Source organism: Numida meleagris, chromosome 4 (genome assembly GCF_002078875.1).
Source record: "Numida meleagris isolate 19003 breed g44 Domestic line chromosome 4, NumMel1.0, whole genome shotgun sequence".
Lineage (NCBI taxonomy): Eukaryota > Metazoa > Chordata > Aves > Galliformes > Numididae > Numida > Numida meleagris.
The window spans coordinates 50,625,619-50,635,941 of NC_034412.1; positions in this window are offsets into that span (position 1 = coordinate 50,625,619).

The window sequence follows — 10,323 nt, forward strand, 5'->3', positions numbered from 1 at the left end:
AGACTTTAGAAATAATTCTATAAAGAACAAAGTAATTTGACCAATTACTGTGTTAAAGCTGAACAAATTATGTCCACCCACCTTGTGTTCATTTCCTGCAGACATCCAAGTGTTGGGCTGCATGAAGTTCCAGAGGGCAGCTCTTGCTTGCATTAACCTGCTTTCTCAAGGACATACCTTTGTGCCGAGCACGCCTCTAAGTCCATTTTACATTACCTGGCTGTGATCCAGGGCTATCGACTTCAATGGTAATTCACACTCTGACTTTTCTGATGCTGGGATGAATTCCTTAGGGGTGCTGTAAATTCTTCTCTACGTCATTGTACATTGGTATGTTCTGATCAGAGGTGTTCAGAATGTAAAAAGGCTGAGTGCTATATGTAACAGCGTAGTCTGGGATTTCATGCTCTTTCAAAGTGAGGAAGAAATCAAATCAACTTTTAAAACTATCTAGCTGGAAGGGAATATCCTTGCAGAAGGCACAAAAATAAAAGGCATTTTGTTTTATAAGCTTCTCTAATCCTCCTTATACCAAGAATGATTGTCTGACTTCCTCCCCTCTCCTTCTTTTGCAAAAAGATATGCTGATCTGACCAGCAGCAGAAATGCAGTGTACCATTTCAGTAATCAAGTGGGTATCTCAGTGAGGAATGGGTGTGGTGACATCACATCATGCTATTTGCATCTGAGCTGAACAGTTTCTAAACAGATAGTAACAACCAGCCTGTTGGTTGGCTGTTTGGCAAGTACACAGCTCAGAAGGTCTGAGGTCTGGAGTGGAATGGAATTTTAGCACTTCAACCTAGAAGTAAGACTGATGAGCTGCTGAAATTTTTGTGTGTCCATTTTCTATTTGACATAGCTGATGGTTCCTTCTGACTTTGTGTTTTGGAAACTGGTGTCCACAGTTGGTCTGACTGAATGATTTGCTCCAGCATTAGTCTCAGACTGACACGTACAGCTCTTCGGGAGCTGTGATTTGCCTGGGGGAGCTGAAGTTCAGCTCCTCCCTCTGTATCTAACCCACAAAGAAACATCCAGAAACTTTTAACCATGGGAATTACATTATAAACAAGAGAAAGGAAAACAGTAAGGCAGTAGGAGAGTTCCAGAGAGATCCGAAGGGGAAGCTGTCGGTTCCCACATCTGGTCTGCAGATCAGTGGTGGTCTGGGAAGCACTTTCAGGTGGTCTCCAGAGCCGTTTCCGTCACAGTAGTAGTTCTCTAGCACTACCACTTCCCACTCGTAATAACCCAGGCCCTGGTTCTCTTGGTAACACCCACACTGAACAGATGAGGAGACAGTTAGGGCCTCAGATAACCAGGCCAGAGATCAGATAGCGGGGTACATCGGGACAGGTTTTTTAGTAGAATAGACTTGTACTCCTCAGTGAACCTGTGAGTCAGGAACTACTCCACATGAACAGGGAGGTAAGAACCTGCCCTTTAAGCTGGAATAATAACTTCCATTGAGCATTTCTGTTTCATATTTTCACAGCTTTTACAACCAGTATAAAAATTTCACCCACTCATATTCCAGCACAAATTACCAAGTGATTAAAGAAAAAGCGCTCTTCAAGAATAAACATGGTGGGTTCATAACAGATGTGAATTCCAAGGTAAATGTCTTTTTTGCAGCATTCTAAATTTCCTTTATGTGATGGAGTCTGACTGCTAAACTATTGAGTCTGATTGCAAATAACGTCTGTATCAATATACAGCTAATGTTTTAGTTTTATCCAGACATGCTATTCCCCTTGTTAACACAGCTGCTTTTGTCCCTGTCAAGATCAACCTAGATGACTGTGTTTATGACTGAGCATGTCTGGGCCTTTCCCTTGTACAAGCACAAATCATATATTGAACTGACTGATCGAAGTGAAAGGTCTCCAAAGCAAGATATCTCTTCTACCTTCTCCCTTTCCCTGCCTTTCCTTCCACCCAGAACCTGAAACTGCAGCCATTACTGGCAAGATAGATAGACTGCAGAATGAGATTTTATTCTGTTAAGTGAGCTGCCTGGGATAATTTACAGAAGAATTTACAATTGAATTAAAAAGAAGGAAAATGCTCGTGCCGCAGTAGTGCTATATACCTCATGAATGTGTGACTGTCATGTGCTGTTGACAGCACAAACATTGTTTTCAATTGCCTACATGTATAAAGGAGTCTAATACTGCTAATGCCGAGGTTGGTTGGTCTGTACCATTTATTTACATAGTATTTGAATTCAAACAAATAAAATGCTCTCATGTGTTTATGTCATATCCAGACATCTCATTTTTAGCCATAGTTGAAAGCTGATTAAATTGCCATGTGTACTTTGTCTTTTCTGTTGAGAGGTGAATGGGTAATAACACTACAGATAGCTTTCTTCCCTAAGAAAGCCACTGTATTTCTCTGGTGATAGCTGCACTTCTTGAAACTTCACAGCTGAAGTCTTTGGACTATATATTGAATGTGACAAACACACCCAGGCTTTGGTTACTCTCAAAACCAACATGAACTTAGCTGGGCAATAATTTGTTTGGGTTTGAATGGAACAGATCTAAGATGATGTTTTCTTTGATGTGCTTCCCATGAAAGATGGTTGCGTATGAATAGTAACAGTACAAAATATCAAATTATATGCATTTCAAAATAAGTGCGTCGGTTTGTTAGAAATTCAAAAATGCATACCTAAAAATGTGTTCGGTTGCATTGAAAGAGGGCCACCAATCTAAATTCCTGCAGCTGCAGAACATCTGTAACAAATCAGCAGTTCCTTATTGTCTACGTGAAGGACTCTTGCATGCCAACAGCCACTCCAAGAAGTGTCTGTGTGCATATACTGTGTCCCTTCTCCACTGGTTGCAGGGCACGAACCTGAGTCCTCCTGGGGTCCTTTTGGTTTGAGCTTTTCCATAACACTCTCTGATGCAGAACAATCTTTTGGGGAGTGTGGGCCAAACTGATATGAGAAGGATTTCTCACTCTCTTTGGTTTCAGCTTGGCCACACTTAGTAGCAGTTGCCTGGTCTTTACAACCGGGCCTTCTCTTTCACCAGACGATGGTCCAATTGTTCCTAGCTGCATTTAGCTAGAAACAAGTCTGGGGTCTTATGTGGTCATCAGGCCTGCTCTAACACTGTGATAGAGGTATGGACACTTTTCTTCCATTCCTGCTCTGGCTGCTGTTCTAGTAACAGCTTACTAGAAGTTTGGGCAGGCATGCAATGGACCAAGGGACTCCTCTTTTCCCAGGGCACTTGGGTTTGGTGCCTGCACTTTCATGATCCAGCTGGTAGAGCACTAATGGAGCCATATGCTCGCTGGAGAATGGCACAAAGCTAAGCAGCAGAAAGAGCTAGCAGGAAACAAAAGAAATACCTATAGAGAAAATAGAACAGGTATGGAGGTGAAAGCAGAGGAAACAAAGGCAGAAAAGAGCTAGGTACATCTCTCTGCGCCTTTTTATTCAAGGGGCCAGATGATTTTGATGATCTGTCCTGGACTTAGTGCTGTAACTTTGTGAAAAGGACAAGCGAGGAGCTCACAAAAAAGATGGAAGCAGTCCTGCTGGGTGTACCACAGGGTGGGGTTTATCTACCAGCCTCATCACAAGTGTGTTCCCTTTGGAAAGGCAACGAGAGCCTCTGTTTGAGCAGTTGGCATGTTAAAGATCCATTTTCTGTGAGCAGAGGGAGCGTTCCAACAATTACAGAGTGAAAGTTGGTACTTCAAAGTTGCAATAATGTGGGAGAGACTCAGAAGCCCTGTTTGCTTTCCCATAAAACTTTCAACACTATGAAGTTCTGCCATTTTCAAAAGAGAATAAAACCCTTTACTGTAACGTCGCACTTTTACGCAGAGCGCTCTGTCCCATAGCACCCATTCTGAAAATGTTTGGTTTTGCCTCTTGAATGCTGGAGAGAAAGAAGTGCTCAGATGAAAGCAAGTGGAAGGCAGAATTGGTGGAATGGGTATGAGTTATATTTTTCATTCTTCTCAACAAATGGATTGCTGGCAATTCTTTCTCAGTCTGATCAGATTGTAACACAATGTTAAAATGCCTACGTTGAAAACGGATCCCTGGAGTTTGGCAAGCATCATCTCAGAGTCGTAGCAATAATATAGGGAAAATAAAGGAGAAAATAAGTGAAGCAAAGATCAGTAGAAATAAATTTTCAAATTCAGAAGTTCAGCTTCCTTTTTTAACATCTTGGTGATCAATAATCTTGATCCTAACAAACAGCCAGAAGTGTAGGTGGCTGTGCCTACATCTACGATTCTATGCTTCTATTTGTAGGAAAATGGAAGGAAATTTGGGCCAACCGGACTTCGTATGTTTTCAGATAAAACACCAATGCACTGTACATCTTTAAAGACAGGTAACGGAAAAGCTGTCAAGGTGTATTAATCTTTTACAGCTGATTCTTTGGAATTGTAATTCTGTGCAACTTCTGACTGGAGCGAAAAATCTTATTTGAGACAAAAGGTGAACTGCATTTTCTGATGTGAAATCAGCATTGTGGAGGTTCGTACCAGCCACCCTTGCCAGTGGGCTTATCTCTTGGTGTCATATCATTTTCTGACATTCAAAACTAAGGACTCTGGGCTGTTATTACAAATGACAGCTCATGAGTTATATGTCATAATCCTTTGCCAGTCCCAAGTGGAAGGAATCTGGCCTCTGCTGTAAGTAGAAATCTGTCCCCAAACACTGTGATAATCTGGCTTGCATTTTTATACCACTGTTGGTTTTTTTCAATAAACTGCGTAAATGAGTTACAGATACCAGTTACGACTGGCCTGTATAAGTCTGAGATTCTTTCATATTGTTGAAATCATAGTTTTGTTCTTTTTTTACATGGAGTATGGGACTTTGGTCTTCCCCGCAGGTTCAGAGAACATGTTGTTGTTATTTTGGGTAATAGAGTGAAGGCGACTAGTAGTATGAGATCAGTGGTGAACAGCTCCATCCTGAGCCACAAGCAGGATCACAAGAAGAGCTCTGATTAACTACAAAATGCAATGCTTTGGAAAAAAAAAAAAAGTCATTTTAAACTAAATTCTGAAGTTCTTTGTTCTTTAACTGTCACAACTTCGACATAGAAATCTTTTTTTGTTTTACATGAAACATTGTTATAAATGAAAGCCTTTGCATTCCCAGACCAAAAAGCAGTTTCATGGAAGTCCAGCTGGACAAAGAACCCACGCAGCGGAGGGAACCGAGCCCCACGTTTGAAGTTTACAGCTCACAGTAAAGCGTCTGCTCAGAAAACGCAGCAGCTCTGCCTGAACTCTCCGATTCATGGTTCCAGCTGCAGCCGTGCCAATGCAGGTGTCTCTTCACAGCTGGAAGAAGGAAGCAGAGGGTGCAGTACCACCTCAATAGCTGACCCCTATCTCATGTGAAGAACAACAAGACCTCCAAGGAGCATACCGCTTGGTCATCAGATATTCTCCTTTTGGCCACAAGAGAAAGACATTGTAGGGGAAAATCCTCCATTAACTCCAACTCCCCATGTACAGAAAAGAAATCAGATTAAAAATGAATAAAACCTTTGGGCTATTCTCTGCAAGGCAGGCAGGGACAAGCAGCGCAGGCCAAGCCACTGTTCCCGCTGCAAAGAAAACAAAAACACAGGTGCTGAACATACCGAAGCCATGCAGATTAGCCCTGTGTGCAGTACGCACTCTTTACAAGAAGAAAAAACATCATTCTTGTTATTTGGCTATTGTTCACTGGAGGCATGTTTTATTTCAGCTCGGCTCCAAGCAGAGTTATTACCAATCCCACAGCAGAAGTTCTCTGTGATGAGAGAAACATGTGATCTCCGGGCCCTAGAGAAGAAATTATGCTAGGAAGGCACCTCCAACGGGAGGGCTGCTGCTGGCCACCTGAGCAAACACCCCGCCTGGCGAGCACAACAAAGCAGCATGGGTACATATATACAACTGCGCACGGGAGCAGCCTGGTTCAAGGTTCTTCCAGTGACCCTGCCTAGTGAAAGATGAGATTCTGTGCATATCTCCAGGCCAGGAGATTTAATGGGAGGGAGCATCGCTTTTCTCCCCAATAAAAGGAAGAGAGCTAGCTCATCCTTTTGCTCTGCAGCTCTAAGCACTGCTTGCAGATATGCTGTTCAGTGTTCTCCTATGCTGGTTATGAGCTTTATGGCATTGTACATGGGAACATGTGTATGGAAGGGATATAGGGGAGATTGGCTTTCATGTGCTGCACAGATTTTACTCGTATCACTTTGTTATGCAAATCTGTAATTATTTCACTTCCCCCAGAAGGAGTCTTTGTGGTTTCCTCTTCCACGGGATTTCCGAATGCTTCATGGAGGGAAGAAATCACTGTGCAATTCACAGGTATGTGAGCTGCATGGCCAGCTCTGCAGAAGTGGAAGCCTGGAAGGTTTTGGTGGGGGTTTTAAATAGCACTTTTGGAAGGGCTGCTGAAAGGGAGGTGGTGAGGCTGGCCCTGAGAGTGGCATAAAAGTTGCTCATCATTTTAATAAAGTTAATTAAGATTGAGGCCTGTGAGGTGCCTGGGGCTAAGGAATAAAGAGGCCGGGTTTCTTACAATGAAGCTGCCGTTTCTTCTGAATGCAGAGCAGGGAAGGAAAAAGAAGTGCTAGAATGTCTATAGTAGTTCAAATGCCCATCTAAGCCCCACAGATGGAAGTCTGCAGTGATTCTTCTGGATAGATGGAGTCACTCCAGCATCACACTGGTGCGTGTGCAGTACTTGTCCCATGTGGCCTGTCTGCTTATTTTGTGGCTTTTCATGCCCCTGTAGCTGTTTTGTGTAGACATCAGCCCTCCAGACTAAGACCTGGTTTGTATGTTTATAGCAAAATGATTTGTGCTCTGTGCAGAAAGGCAGATGAGTTTATTTGGATATTCCAGAAGGAGTGATTTAGGAAGTTGGACAGTGTTTTGAGATTTGGAGCCTGTCAGTATATCATACTGAAATGTTTGCCTTGTTTTTATAAACACTGGAAGGCAGGTACGCTTTCATTCCACTCTGTTGCTTTGATGATTATTCCACTGAGCTGCTACATTTGGCAAACCAAGACTGAAAAAGGGGGGAGGGAGAAAAATAAGAAATTATCACCACATTTAGCCATCTCCATTAACAATGCAAAATACATAGAGTGTTTCTGCACGGAGCTCAGACTATATCTCATTCTGCACAAATCATTTTTACTGCTGTTGCATCAACACTGAAGCCCAACCCATTCCTTAACCCTTCCAGATGACCTCCTTTGTCTTTACCAAAAGGAAATGTGAAGAGCCAATCAAGGTGCCCATTGGCTAGATGGACTCAGATTCAGGGACAAATGTAAGTGTTTCATTCTTCTGAGTTTCCATCTGGGCAAAACTGGGATCAGTTCCGCTGGCATCTGAAAAGCTGTGAGCAGAGTAAAGACTTCTGTGGTACTCCAGCTATCATTGGCCTCCAGCTATCATTGGCTTCCAGCTATCACTGGCCTCCAGCTACCGTGTCCCATCACATCAACCCTCTGAGCCCAATCAGCCAAAGTTTTTTTACCCATCTAGGTGGGAATGTCCTAATTTGAATACAATAATATAGTGAGAGACAAGCAAAATACTGGCTAAAGTCAAGATAAAGGTCATCCACTGATCAAGTCCAATTTTATTACAAAAAGAAATCAGGTGGGTCAGGCATGATGCACCAGAGAAGCCTTTTTTCTTCTGCGCCCAGCAGTCTCCTAGCTTTCCTATACAAGAGCACAGCTCAGCTATTAGAGTTTCTAGTATGTGGTGATCTGCTGCTCAGAGGTCATGGCTGGTGAAACTGAGACTAGGCTTTCCCATTATTCTGGGAAGAGATTCAGATCTGACCTTTTCCTTTGGCCTTCTTTATAGAAAAGATGAAAATGTCACAGCAGCACCATGGCCTTCCTACTTCTCCTTTCTTTCCAAAACAAGCTAGCAGTTTCTTTCAAGGAGATCTCCATTTACTTTTTGGAAGATACTTATTTAATGAATTTATTTTCTTAACCAAGAGCTAAACTGGAAGCAGAAGAAGTTGCTGTCTCAATTAAAAATTATTAATAATTATTTGTCAGAGAATGAGATACAGTACACTGCACGGTAAACGCTGACTTCGTTGCATTATTAAGTACATTGGTCTTATGAAACTTGGCAAATCGGTGCAACCAGGCTAGAGCATCCATCTGCTTCACTTGGAGCAAATCTCAGGCCACAAAGTATAGTATGAAAAAGTGCAGAACTACATTTCCATTCTGGAAGCAGCGCCAGTGTCAAAATATCTACTGAAAACCAAACCACAGGTTCTTTCCATAGCTCTCACTGCTGTTTGTAAAATGTTATTTAAGAAACTGAACTGAAAAGATGCCCGCGGAGAGTTTCAGATGGAGAGGTAGTCAGAATCCAAACTAACCAACCACAATTTATTTAAACAAAAATATTCATTTTAAAGGAAACCATTTTCTCACTTTGCCTACTTCTCAATATTTTAATACATCCATATCTTAGCAATAAACATAGATAGAAAGAAAACAAACCATGGCTGACAGGACAGCAGTGTTGCTTCTGCCAACTCATCAAAGGCCAGTAAGTGTGCAAACGAGCAGCGATGAATATTTGTCAATTGATGAAAGATTTTCTCCCCTCAATCAGCAAATTCAGATGCTGTCTTCAGATGTAGAAACTGCTATTTGTGTGCCAAGATCTATATTTTTCAAAAGTGGGCACTAATCCAGAGACCCTCTTTTCCAAAGATTTACATGGCTGTCCCTGAATAGGAAGGGTCATCTTGGGGGTTTATGGTCTAGCTCAGGAATATTGCTCCAACCTTTAAAACTGAACGTCACAGTGGAGCAACTCCAAAAGTGTCTTTGTGTTGGCATGGACACAAACTGGACAGCCAACATCTACTGTTGGGTGAGCTGAGGTAGCTCTTCATATTCCTCGGTCTACATTGATTAGAGGGGGGTGTCACAGACACCCAGCTAGAGTGGACACCTGTAGTCAGATGTCTTAATCTCCACAGGTATGCACCATTCCTAACTGTGAGTGCATACATTTGTAGTGCATCATGCAATGAGAAATAGGAGTATTGTCTTGGTGATACCAGGACAGTTCCCGGTTCTGTAGCAGCCACACCAGCAGCATGACCAGAGCAGCTGGGGTAAGCTGATATCTTGCTGCTCAGTCACAGCAGGAAGCTTACAGGCAAGAATGGTCATGAAGATTAAATCGTCCTCAAAAGAGAGAGCTCTTTCTATTCAGGGTGATCTCTGGTTTTGCATGTTACATTGCCGAAGTACTGAACGGTAAGACTGGTATTTATTTTTAGTAGAATTTTAGGGTCATTTTAGCATACATGATGCAGCATGGCGAATTTACAAGCTTGGAGTCTGCTTATACTAACCTTAGAAGCTAACACTGGCACAGGGCTACCTTGCTGTAAGTTGGGAGTGGTGCATAACTGAAAGATGCAAAGTCAAGTACAACAGTATCCCCACCCAGAGAAGTATAGAGGTAAAAAGTCATTGAGCTATCACTCATCAATGGAGAATTTAGAGGAAGATTAAGTTGGAAGTTGTGTCTCAGTCTTCGTGCTCTTGGTCTATTTTAACTGCTGCTGAGATTGGCATAACAGCCAACAGTGTCACACCCATGGCTGGTGGTGCTGGTTGCAGTCCTATCACCTGAGCCCTTAGAGCTGTGCTGGGTGAGAACGGGCAGCCTGTACATTGGTCATAGCACATCCTCTTCCTCTTACATCACTGTCTCCATCCCCTCATGAATTACTTCTTTCCACTTCTCCTCCCGTCCCATAAATACTATATGCAAACACATTATTACAGGGTTGTAAAAGCATCTGGAATCTGACCATCATCTCAATAGCCCCTTGAATTTGATCTGTAAGATGATTTTACCAAAGCTAAAAAACATAGCACGTCTCCTGGTTGGAAACAGCGCATCTGTCTGAGGAAGGGGTGGTTTCCATGGCACTTGGAGATGTTGGCAGTGAAAATGAAAATGAAAAAAAGTGATTCACAGCACTTGCATGCTGAAATGAAATAGTGGAGAGGTGCATAGCAATGTTATCTCATAGGTCAAATCTGAGGGTTTGCCAGCCATTATTTACTAATGAGGAGTAACTACTTATAGCTACTGGTTCCGTTTGGTTTGTGCAGACACAGTGCTCTGGTATTTAAAATCACATGTCCAGTTTGACCTGAGGACATTTTTTTTTAACTTTGGGAGCTTCAAAACTGCATGTCCCATCATTGTGGGGACAACTCATGAAGCAGGAAGTGTTTGGAACTCAAC